Below are 13,408 nucleotides of genomic sequence, written 5' to 3'. Positions count from 1 at the left end.
AATTTCTCCTCATGTTAGATCGGTAGTGCCAACGAGATTCCCGCAGTGATAACACCGGTTCCCGTCAAACCACCGAAGTTAAGCGCTTTCGGGTTGGGCTAGCACTTGGATGGGTGACCATTTGGTCTGCCGAGCGCTTTTGGCAAGCGGGCTGCACTCAGCCCTTGTGAGGCAAACTGAGGAGCTACTTGATTGAGAAGTAGCGCCTCCGGTCTCGGAAACTGAAATACGGCCGGGAGAGCGGTGTGTTGACCACATCCCCCTCCATATCCGCATCCAGTGACGCCTGTGGGCTGATGATGACACGGCGGCCGATCGGTACCGTTTGGCCTGCATGGTCTGTTCGGGAGGAGTTAAGATAGATCGGTAGCAGGAAACTGAGTGGTTTAGGTCACTATTCAGTACCTCATTCACGTTGCGATCACGAATGCAAGAAGGTAAACAGAATTTTTCCAAGGATTACAAATACATACAAACATAAGTATCTTCATCGGTAACTTTGTCTGTTACACAAATATGATGTTGCAATTAAAAGCTATCAAACTTAACATAATGTCAAAAGAACTTCACTCGCTGTAGACACAGACATTTCGGGCGTGCAGCCTCAGAAACTCAGTTCCTTGAACTGATATTCGGCCGTACAGCATTCGGTCATCTTCCGAGTGTGCCGACACAATGAAGCTACAGCACTCGCGTCCGTCCTTTTAAACCGGGCGACCATGCTTTTCTGGAACATGTCCTGACCTCGTCTTATTTCTTATTTACTAACTAAATTTTTGAATAAACTGACGGTGTCGCCATACGTAGTCACATATCGCTCTCGGTGGCCAGCTTATTTAAGGGGGACTTGGGAAAAGAGGTGTTGCAGTGTGCTATCTTAAAACTCATAGTGTTTTGAAGTTCATGGCACCTTTGTGGTACAGCTCTATGGAAGGGCATTTACACGAATGTTTAAGTCATTTACACTTTATCTATGGAAATATTAAATTTACTGTGGAGATTATTTATTTTGATGGCACCTTGGGACATGCAGTTTATCTCTTTCAGCCCCAGTGGCTTCTGCCTCGGACCCCCATTTTATTAATTTTTTTTAAGTACCAGTTACTTTAGAGTGAAACCACCAATGCTATTGCAAGACAAACTGAAACCAGTACACTAATGTATTTCTGCGGATGTAGTGCAACGCAGCAGTCACTTCACAACATACAAAGCAACAGTCAACGCTACATAATTTACTTGACATGTGGTTTTGAGTAACGATCATATTGGAGAGATCATTGACATGGAAAGTAAGTATATCATAAATTACTGTAAATTTGAGTTTGTACTATAGCTATTATGAGTGGTTTTGAGAGGAAACCACCGGGCTGTTCGTACTTTCAGAGTTAATTTTGTACCTGGATGTAAATTTGTTTAATTTAAGGCTCGTTCTTTTCTTATTATTTAGGACTATAATTTGTTTTAGGCACTATGTGTTCACGGAAGTTTCGAGACCTTTCTCTGGATCTAAACGTCCGTCTTTTAGAAGAATAAATTCCTAGTGATTGTGTTGTAGAGACATCTGAGGCGGAAACTGACCCAGAGGGCCCTTCTATGAATGTTCTCCATCAGGGAAGTACGGCAATAGCTTCTGCTGCTTTGTCAGGTCCTGGACTCATTACAGAAAATGCATTTCATGACGATGCTCATGACGACAGTGGAGAAAAGCCCACCACGATACCCTCGCAAATAAGACGGCTTGCATCGTATAAATTAGCAGCTGTGCATGACCTCTCTAAAGTGGCCGGAGCAAATGTTGAAGTAAGCTGCAATCCTCTTTGGAAAAGTTTCTTTCCTTGTTTTCACAGGAAATGATGTAAAATGGTTCCAGAGTGAAACCACCACCATAAACAATCAGATTTCTTGTTGTATCGTTGCTTACTAACACAATGAAGGTTAATTTTGTGAAAATTACGCACTTGTAATGAATGACATGTAAATAGCTGCCACCAGCCTTCCCAGACCACGGGTTTTCTTAGAACTTTGGTTCATAGAACACATAGCATTGCTGAAGAAGGCAGCTTTTACACTCACAAGGACGTTTTGAAGCTAATGTGTGGTGTCCACAACAGATACGCAAGGTGCTACGGATAAATTCTAAGGAAGACTTAAGGAATGAGGAAGACGCAGTAGAAATATTTTAAATCCATGGTTTCCTTGTCTTGTGCAAGAACTCTGTGGCCAGAAGCACGTGTGGACATCACCAAGCACGAAGTTAAAGTGATCTTTCGTATTCCACTGAAGACATCAACACTTCTGGATTACGTCAAGGGTGATTTGATGTCCCACAAGGCTGGGTTTACAAGATCCCTTGCGATTTTTGACACACCGGACTGACGACACGTAGAGTCCACGAAAAATCCACAGAAGAGCGAAAATACATACCACAGCTCTTACAGCCCAATAAATCGACTGCGCCAGAGAATTACATCTGCATCGACGCTGGCCGCACCATATTGTATTAAAATGTGGATATTTTAGAGTCAGCTTCATAATTCTGGGAATCGGTTGTGAACGAAGCAGGGAAATTTGTTTGGCGTAGGACTTCATTAACCGAAACTGGGGATCGTTGCCGCTGCAGGGAGATAACGGATGTTGTTCAAGCTGGACGGCACGAGACCCCTTTTTTACCTCTCCTCTTTTTTTCCACCTGACTCGTTTAATGTGGAGCTCCTGCGCCAAATTCTTTGTTCCTTTCAAGTAGCATTTAGATTCAACGTTGTCAGTTACATTCGCCAGCCGCTGTAGCCGAGCGGTTCTAGGCGCTTCAGTCTGGAACCGCGCTACTGCGACGGTCGCAGGTTCGAATCCTGCCTCGGGCATGGATGTGTGTGACGTCCTTAGTTTGGTTAGGTTTAAGTAGTTCTAAGTCTAGGGGACTAATAACCTCAGATGTTAAGTCCCATAGTGCTCACAGCCATTTCATTAGATACATTCCAGTCTCTATCTCCTAATGATTTTACCCTCTACAGCTTCCTCTATGAATATGATGGAAGTAATTTGCTCATATCCTAACACATGTCGTACAATTCTGTCCTGACTTCTTGTGAACGTTTTCAACATATTTCGATCCGCGCCGTTTCTTCAGAGAATCCCCTCACTTCTTATAAGTGCACCAAATTTTTAGCGTACTTCTACAGCGCTACATCTAAAACGCTCCAATTCTTTTCTTAGGTGCTCCCTCAGCCCACGTTACAGTTGCATACAAAGCAGTGCTCCAGAAAGGCATTCTCAGAAATGTGTCCTTCTTATTAAGAGCAATACTTGTGTCCAAGAACCAGCACGGTTTTAGAATGCAACGCTGGTGCGAAACTCAGCTTGCCCTGTTCTCACACGACATACTGCAAACTATGGATGAAGGGCAACAGGCAGAGTCCATATTTATAGATTTCCGAAAAGTATTTGGCACAGTTCCCCACTGCAGAACGTTATGGAAGGTACAAGCATACGGGATAGGTTCTTACATATATGAGTGAACCGAAAACTTCTTAAGTAATACAGCCCAGTACGTTGTCGATACTATGGCGTACGGGAGGGTGTCGTTTTTAAGTGACTGTAGGAGGACACAAGATCACTTAAGCAAAATTTATAATTGGTGTCATGAACGGCAGCTAGCTCTAAGCGTAGAAAAATGAAAGTTATGCAGATCAGTAGGAAAAACAAATCCGTAGTGTTCGAATACAGCATTAGTAGCGTTCTGTTTGACAAACTCACGTCGTTTAAATATCTGGTTGTGACGTTGCAAAGGTGTACGAAACGAGACGAGCATGCGAGAACTGGTGTAGGAAAGACGAATGATCGATTTCGGTTTGCTGGGAGAATTTTGGGAAAGCAAAGCACACTGCCTGTGGGACGCTAGTGGGAGCTGTTATTGAGTGCCGCTCGGGAGTATTTGGGATCCGTACCAGGTCGGATTAGAGGAAGACGGTGAAGCAATTTAAAGGCAGTCTGCTAAGTTGGTTATAGGTAGGTTTGAGCTACACGCAGTTATTACGGATATGCTTCGAGAACACGAATGGGTATCCATGGAGGGACGGCGACGTTCTTTTCGAAGAACACTACTGATAAAATTTATAGAACCGGCATCTGAAGCTGACTGCAGAACGATTCTACTGCTGCGCACGTACGAGTATATTTCGGAAAGTTTTACAAAAATTAGGACCCACACGGAGACATATAAACACTTGTTTTTCTCTCTCTCTGTCTACGAGTGGAACAGTGGCACATTACACCCTCCGTCACGTGCCATACGGTGGCTTGCGCAATATGTTTGCATATGTAGATGTAGATACTAGTAGACAGATTTCCATCAGGATATTATGTCCTCCTTGTTACAGGGACGTGTCCCACATGCGTTTGATCAAACCCGACGGCAGCCAGGTGTATTCGCTCAGATTGTGATTATTTGAACACGTAGCCTGAAAGATGTGTAAGAGTGAGTGGAAATCACGTAGTGTCAGCAGACATGTGGCTCTCTCTGGACAGAATGGCACAGTTCTCAATGAGGATTTGTTTCCATTCGTTATTGGATTTCGTTTTTTTTTTGTTTTTTTTTCATTAGAACATTATACAACACTTCAACAGCGTATTTACGTAGCTTATACTATGAAATACCAAGCTTGGTTAATTACGTAGTATGCCCCAACAGAAACAAATAGTCCTGTCACGCGGCGCCACGTATAACACTCCTAACTGCTACTGCTATACCTTAACCTCAAAACTGGAGGCAGTTTGCAAAACAGAATTATTTTGTTATAGCGATTATGGTATAAAGCAACAGAGCAGTGTTACCCTCTGAGAGGAATTTTGTTAAGTTGAGCGTGTTGTTCCTAACGGAGGTGGCTTATCGGAAATGAAAGTCAAAATTACGTAAATATTGGAATAGTAACAAACAAAATTTTGCCTAGCTATACTGTTTCTAGAATAAGGGAAACGGTCGCCAGCCTAATTAGGCAAGAGAAAGACTAACGTTCTTGTTTATGAAAGTAGGTATAAGTAACTATAATGGACAAACACAACCTAGACTTAGCCACACGCGAGTGCAATGAGCTCTGACACACATATGTTTTTAAGATAGAAGCTAACAACTGGAGCAGCACAAACTATTTGCAAAAATTATAAGAGATACCGAAACACCCTATTACTTTCAGGCTTACATAAAGTGAATGGTCTTTATAACATTACTATTAACATGCACTTCTAATACACAAGATACACAAACACTTACCAAACTTGAATATATAATGTTCCACAACTGCAGCTTTCTCACTTTTACTACAGCGAAACACAATACTGACGAAATTGCAAGAACTGACTCACCCTTAAGAATTTACTACAGACAATAATGTGATCATTGGTCTTATAAGCCTCAGTCTTAAGAACTTTTAATATTGAAGTTAGCAACAGCACTTTAAATAGTAGTTTTAATAGGAAAATTATTTTGAGCAAATAACATTTACTTTAGCTCACTCTATTGCCACATTAACTTTAACTTTCTTTTTACTAAGTTCAAGAGCCATTAACTAGCAAACTCTAGGCTTTAACTTCTTTTAGTAAGGACACTCGGATATCACTTTAGCTCAAACGGAGAGGAACCTGAGAGGTGTTATGATGAGGAGAAAATCAAGGTTGGTACATAAATTTAGATATAAATTACCTTATATTTGAGCACAACAACACATTCATTAAGCTGATCCTTCACTGTACATCATTATAGTATTGCTTTACGGTGATTGCACAACGTGGTGGCAACTGCATGTTGGTAGGTGGATTCGCAGACTGAATTGCTGGACTCTGTTATTTCTTGGTGGCGACGACAGATACAAATTCCAGAATAGTTCCAGCTAATTATCCATCCATCCGAGGCCTTAGAAAGAAGCAAGGAAAGCCTCTCTCGGAATCAGCACAATATGCACACTTTGCATAGCAGTGCACAGTTTGGTAGCTCATCTCCGACCGGTGGCTCGTCCCCGACTCCCTACTCGTCTCCGACTGACTATCAGTTCCACCTTTTCCACCTAGTCCAACCACAATTTGCGCGCGCTACACAGTTCCGTTCCCGAGGGGAACCACCCTACCTCTTATACACCAAACTACTAAGATTCCTAAGTGAGGATCAGCAGTTTACATAACAGCAAACAAACGTATTGAATAACCCAGAGCATTTGCACATATTAACATGTCTACAAAAAATTATTCACACAAATTTACAATCATATACAGTAAACTTTGTTCCCTCCAAATGGGTCAAAGCATTTAAACGAGAGATATGCTACACAGCATACAATCAAATCATGATATCAAAGTTCTTACAAAGAAAGGAGTATACAATTTTATGTTATCGATTCAAACAAATATATTTACAGAAGCACAGCAATGTAACATTAAATGAAACAAAAACAAAATACACTCCTGGAAACTGAAATAAGAACACCGTGAATTCATTGTCCCAGGAAGGGGAAACTTTATTGACACATTCCTGGGGTCAGATACATCACATGATCACACTGACAGAACCACAGGCACATAGACACAGGCAACAGAGCATGCACAATGTCGGCACTAGTACAGTGTATATCCACCTTTCGCAGCAATGCAGGCTGCTATTCTCCCATGGAGACGATCGTAGAGATGCTGGATGTAGTCCTGTGGAACGGCTTGCCATGCCATTTCCATCTGGCGCCTCAGTTGGACCAGCGTTCGTGCTGGACGTGCAGACCGCGTGAGACGACGCTTCATCCAGTCCCAAACATGCTCAATGGGGGACAGATCCGGAGATCTTGCTGGCCAGGGTAGTTGACTTACACCTTCTAGAGCACGTTGGGTGGCACGGGATACATGCGGACGTGCATTGTCCTGTTGGAACAGCAAGTTCCCTTGCCGGTCTAGGAATGGTAGAACGATGGGTTCGATGACGGTTTGGATGTACCGTGCACTATTCAGTGCCCCCTCGACGATCACCAGTGGTGTACGGCCAGTGTAGGAGATCGCTCCCCACACCATGATGCCGAGTGTTGGCCCTGTGTGCCTCGGTCGTATGCAGTCCTGATTGTGGCGCTCACCTGCACGGCGCCAAACACGCATACGACCATCATTGGCACCAAGGCAGAAGCGACTCTCATCGCTGAAGACGACACGTCTCCATTCGTCCCTCCATTCACGCCTGTCGCGACACCACTGGAGGCGGGCTGCACGATGTTGGGGCGTGAGCAGAAGACGGCCTAACGGTGTGCGGGACCGTAGCCCAGCTTCATGGAGACGGTTGCGAATGGTCCTCGCCGATACCCCAGGAGCAACAGTGTCCCTAATTTGGTGGGAAGTGGCGGTGCGGTCCCCTACGGCACTGCGTAGGATCCTACGGTCTTGGCGTGCATCCGTGCGTCGCTGCGGTCCGGTCCCAGGTCGACGGGCACGTGCACCTTCCGCCGACCACTGGCGACAACATCGATGTACTGTGGAGACCTCACGCCCCACGTGTTGAGCAATTCGGCGGTACGTCCACCCGGCCTCCCGCGTGCCCAGAATACGCCCTCGCTCAAAGTCCGTCAACTGCACATACGGTTCACGTCCACGCTGTCGCGGCATGCTACCAGTGTTAAAGACTGCGATGGAGCTCCGTATGCCACGGCAAACTGGCTGACACTGACGGCGGCGGTGCACAAATGCTGCGCAGCTAGCGCCATTCGACGGCCAACACCGCGGTTCCTGGTGTGTCCGCTGTGCCGTGCGTGTGATCATTGCTTGTACAGCCCTCTCGCAGTGTCCGGAGCAAGTATGGTGGGTCTGACACACCGGTGTCAATGTGTTCTTTTTTCCATTTCCAGGAGTGTAAATCAGTAGGGCATTAGAGCCATGGTGTTACAAGTATACTGTAATAATATGAGATACACTTTCAAATACCCTGTCTAAATCAAAAGGATGAAAACGTCAGATATTGTGCTTTTACGCTATACAAGCTACAACTGGAACACCTTACAATGTAGCGATGTTACAATGTAAAAACAACACTGACATACTGCTGCCCTTGTTATTACTTTTTAATTAAAATTGTACCAATAGAAGAGAATTAGATGCCCAGTTTCCAGCTGGCTTTTCTGGTTGTGAGATCGATGTGTGAAAGGTAATGTGACGTATATAATTGTAAAGTGGTATTGTTCCTACCTTTACTCTTGCTTACTTATTTATCTTCAAATAGCGAATCGTTTCCAGACAACACTCGTACTTGTCGACAACGTGAGTAGCAGACACTATCGTAGTGGGAGCTGCGGGGTTTGATCATGCGACTATAAAAGGCCACGTTCGAGTGGCGTCGCAGTACAAGCACGGAAAGTGACAGCAGAAAATGCCCCGACCACGTACGAGTATCATCATTAAATTTATTGACAATTGATAATAGGAAGCTGAAAGGAGTGGCAGCGCTGACTTAAAAGGTGGTGACAAGTGGAAGCAAAATGTTGTCGAGCATGTCGGTGGTGTGCTGCAAATTAAGGCAGAAAATACACGTATCTGAGAGGAGTGAATATGAAGTATCTGCCCCAAAAGAGAAGAAGCAAAGTGCAGAAAATCAATATCCCACGGAAGATATGGACAAATGTGTTGTTAGGCAGAAGTTTCTGCGATATTATGAGAAACAAAAAGAGAGCCACCTTTCAGGAAACTTCCTTGATTTCAAGGCTAACAATGAAATTTTGAGACAAACTGATCTGTCAGCGGGACATGGTTTTAAAATATATCGCAATAAACAAATTATTATGTGCGAACGAGACAACATAGAGTCAGAAAAAGGTAAGTAAAATACAAGGTGAACAACTTCGCTTCCGCCGTTTTTTCCCCAACATTTGATGCTTTAATGAAACAAATTGGTTACACGTGTATCATTCAAAGTATTTTCTATCGCTGGCCACTACCTTCTCCCATCTTTCTGGCAGTGTACGGATCCCGCGTCGATAAAATTGTTCATCTTTTGAAGCGATCCACAAATCGATCCAATATGTGACTTCTTAATGAGATCGGATGTGTTGGTCAGCGAGGTTATGCGCCATTGATCTAAACAGGTGATAGTCAGAGAGAGCAATGTCTGGAGAAGACTGCGGGTGGGATAGCACTTCCCATTTTAACGTTTCCAAGTACGTTTGGACCTCTTTTGCAACGTGGGGTCGAGCGTTGCCGTGCTGCAAAATCACTTCATCGTGCCTCTCGCTGTATTTCGGCCGTTTATCTTTTAGTATTCTGCTCAGACGCATTAATTGCGTTCGATAACGAGCGCCTGTGATTGTTTCACTCGGATTTAACGCCTCATAGTACTCGACGCCGAGTTGTCCCACCAAATGCAGAGCATGATCTTGGAGCCGCGAATATTCGGTTTGGCCGTCGACGTGGAAGCATGGCCGGGATATCCCCATGCTTTTTTTTTGCGTTTAGGATTATCGTAATGAACCCATTATTCGTCCCCGGTCACAATGCGATGCAGAAATCCCTTCCGTTTTTGCCTCTGAAGCAAATGTTCACAAACCCACAAACGCCTTACAACGTCTCTTGGTTTCAGTTCACACGGGATCCATGTTCGTTCTTTATGAATGATGCCCATAGCCTTGAGACGTATTGAAATGGCTTGGTGTGTCACTCCCACTAATCGTGCCAGTCCTTCTTGAGTTTGACACGAGTCTTCACTCAGCAATATCTCCAATTCTGCATCTCCGAAAACATTCTTCCACCACTATGCCGGTCTACGACGTTAAAATCACCGTTCTTGAAGCGTTGAAACCACGCACCATACGTTCTTTCACTAATAGCGTCCTTACCGTACGTATCTGAGAGCATCCGACGAGACTCAGTCGCTGTTTTCTTCGTATTGCAACAAAACAGTAACACCTCCCGCAAGTGACGAGAATTAGGCTCCTAAACTGACATTTTTAATCAAGAGCAACTTTATAATGCAGACACAAATCGACTAACGTTTGAATGAGTTTATGTTGACCGAGGTCCAAGCTAACTGCCTGGCGTTTGCGATCTGTTTCTTTCAATCGCTACTTACCGTTGTCGCCACCAATCGGCAAACGGTGAGAGCAAAGTTGTACACTTTGTAAGATTTGTGCAAAAAAACTCGAGCATCGTGATTGATCAGGAAATTTGTTCAGTCACTGTGAATAGATGTTGTCACACTGACAGCGTGCAACAAATTCAAGTCAGTGTTTGAATTCTGTGTTGTGCATGGCATTCGTATACAGCTTTGTTGCGCGTCAGCACCCAAGCTGTTGTTGTCTCACCTCTTTCTTTCCCAGGCGCAAACACGATGGTGCTGCAACCTGGCCAGGTCTTCAGTCCGCTTTGCCAGGTAACCTAATTATCACGTTTTCAACTGACACAGATGGGCAAAGTCCAGAAGGAGGACAAAGATCCGGTCCCCAGAAGCGGTCAGTGGTGGCTGACTGTATTAAACGCGGTGGGCGCCCCAGTGACGTCACGACGTCACGCAGGGGGAACCCCCATGTGGCCAACCACTTCCGCCGCCGGCCTCCTGGAACTACAGTACTCGATGGAGGCTACGTGGATCGCTTACCAACCGTGCGTCCGTTACGCAGAACCGCAGGCGCCTATTGGCCTCTAATCGAGGCCTGTCCTACCGTAACTCCCGTATGAGACGTTCTGTTCGTAATGTGTAGTACGTACCGTATTACACCAAGTGCAAAACGTTGTAGCCACCACTCCATTAACACTTACTATAAGGAAAAGTACTGTTACATAGAGCAAGAGAGAGCTTGTTGCACGCTGTCAACGTTCCCAGTTACTCTACACAAAGAAGAGAACCAATCAGTCTTCCGAAACACAGCTCGCTCTTTTCGTCCAAGGGATGCAGAACGCCGTAAGATATCAGTGATCAGTTTCATGCTTTGTTCCTTATCTTCAGGATGGCTGGCTCTGAGCACTATGGGACTTAACATCTTAGGTCATCAGTCCCCTAGAACTTAGAACTACTTAAACCTAACTAACCTAAGGACATCACACAGATCCATGCCCGAGGTAGGATTCGAACCTGCGACCGTAGCAGTCCCGCGGTTCCGGACTGCAGTGCCTAGAACCGCAAGGCCACCGCGGCCGGCCTATCTTAAGGAAGGCAGTGCCCTGTCGTTTAGTGAATAAAATACGAGGTCGTCGTGTATCGTGCCATATTTGCGAATTTATTTCGTTCTTAACACAACAAAATCGACAGATATAAAGGTAATTTCAGGTGTAGCCCCAAGGAAGCGTGGTAGGACCGTTGTAATGGAGAACGGCGAAAGAATCATGAGTCAGTTCACAAACCATGCTGTTATCTATAACTAAGTAGCATTGCTAGAAGGCTGTAGGGAAGTGCGGGAAGACCTGCAGAGGGTCGATGAATGGTGCAGGGGCTGCGAGTTGATTCTGAGAGTAAACAGATATACTTATTGCGTATAAATAGGCGGAGAATTTCGCTACTTTTCGATTATACTATTGTCGCCAAGTGAGTAGAAAAAGTAACTACTGTGAATTACATAGGAGTAAGCTACGACCTAAAATGAAATGACGACACAGAAAAAATTGCAAAAAAATCAGATAATAGGCTGAGATTTATAGGAAGAATCTTAGGGGTATGTAATACATCCACTACAGAATCTGTTTACAAAACACTTGTTCCACCGATTCGTGAGTACTGTTCATCAGTTTCGGACTTTTAACAGATTGGATTGAGGGAAGATTTGGACAATATCCAAAGAACAGCGGCTCCGTCACGGGATCGTTTAGACCACGGGAGGGCATCCTGGAGACGCTTAAGAAACTCCAGTGGTAGACGCTGCAAGAGAGGCAATGTGCATCACGGAAATGTTTACTGTTAAAATTCCGGGAGAGGACTATCCGGGAAGAATCGGGTAGGATAGTACTCCCACATATCTCTCGCAAAATGGTTACAACGAGAAAATCAAAGAAATTAGAGCTAATACGGAGGCTCGCCGATTAGATCCAGCATTCCGCCGTTGCCACGCTCCCACGCAGAGGAGTGCGTTGGAGTTAGGATCCAACAGCGCTGTCCTATATTTCGTCCTTTTCTACGTAAAAACTGGAATTGCCACTGGCAGCTACTCGCTATAATTCACTTTATCACGACTGAATCCACTACAGTATGCTGTGAAATTTGCTGACGCATTCAGAGGAAATTTTCCAAGGATTTGATACGACAGCGAAGGGAGTTTCCCGACTCATGTAGGCCGGGAACTTGGGTACCTGTGCCGAAAATAGGCAAGGCATGAATGCGTCAATAGTCACAGAAGTGTGACCGTCATGAGCTTTTCAAGAAGACCCTGGTGTAAACGGTCAACACCATCGTCTGGTCTGCACCTTTAGAGACCAAGCAGCTCCTCAGACACTGTCAGTGTGGATGCAAGAGATATCGATCCACTGTCGACAATATGATGCTACTAGAAGCGATTATCCAGCAGACTTTCCCACGTAGACAATATTTCATAGCGATATTTTTTAAATACGTACGTCACTACACTGTGGCACAGTATTCTATGACAGCTCCACCAGTGGGCCATCTGGCTGTTTCATTCTGTCTTTCCTCCGCCACGATAGCTGAGTGGTCGCCGGCACGGTAACTCAGCGTGTTCGGTCAGAGGATTAACTGCTCTCTGTAATAATAATAGTAAAAAAAACTGAGTTAATGGATCAAAGATGAAACTGAACAAGGGTCATGCGACGCCCAACCAGAACAAATACAACGATCAATAACGAACAAAATGCGATCAACGAAAAAAAAGTGGTTAGTTCGGCTGAATGCCATGCAAGAAGGCCGGGATCGATTCCCGGCTGGGCCAGAGATTTTCACACTCAGGCATTGCCTGCTGTGTTGTCGTTTGCCGTGTTGTCGTCCTCATCAATTCTTCCTCATCGATACGCAAGTCGCCGACGTGCATCAACTAAAAAGATATTGGAATGCGTCGGTGCATTGTCGGGCTGGCATGCCTCATGTGCTATTCATAATTGCTTTAAAATCTTTTTTATCTTAACTTTATTCCCGTCAAGCAATAAAGTAGTTAATGCTAGTAATTAATAACGTCAGTGACTATGGTGAGCAAATTGCCTATGTCCATGTTAATTACTTCTGTTTCCTGGTCGCTATTTTGCACGTAGTTTTGTCTGTAGTGTAGCTGGGTACGTGTTGAGATAGGTTACACGCAATGGGTCAGCCCGGTGACTAGGTGTTCGGGCTGATTGCTTGGGGGCTGCGGCCCATCTTTTCACAGGAAAAGGCGAGAGGCAGAGACAGCCCAGAGCATGTACCATTCAATAACGCAGCCGCTGTAAGTATTGGCGTCTATGACTTGCGTCCCTGCAGTTTTTCGCATACTGT

Source organism: Schistocerca serialis, chromosome 8 (genome assembly GCF_023864345.2).
Source record: "Schistocerca serialis cubense isolate TAMUIC-IGC-003099 chromosome 8, iqSchSeri2.2, whole genome shotgun sequence".
NCBI classification, from domain to species: domain Eukaryota; kingdom Metazoa; phylum Arthropoda; class Insecta; order Orthoptera; family Acrididae; genus Schistocerca; species Schistocerca serialis.
The sequence above is the reverse complement of the archived record's forward strand: the minus strand, read 5'-3'. Positions refer to the sequence as shown.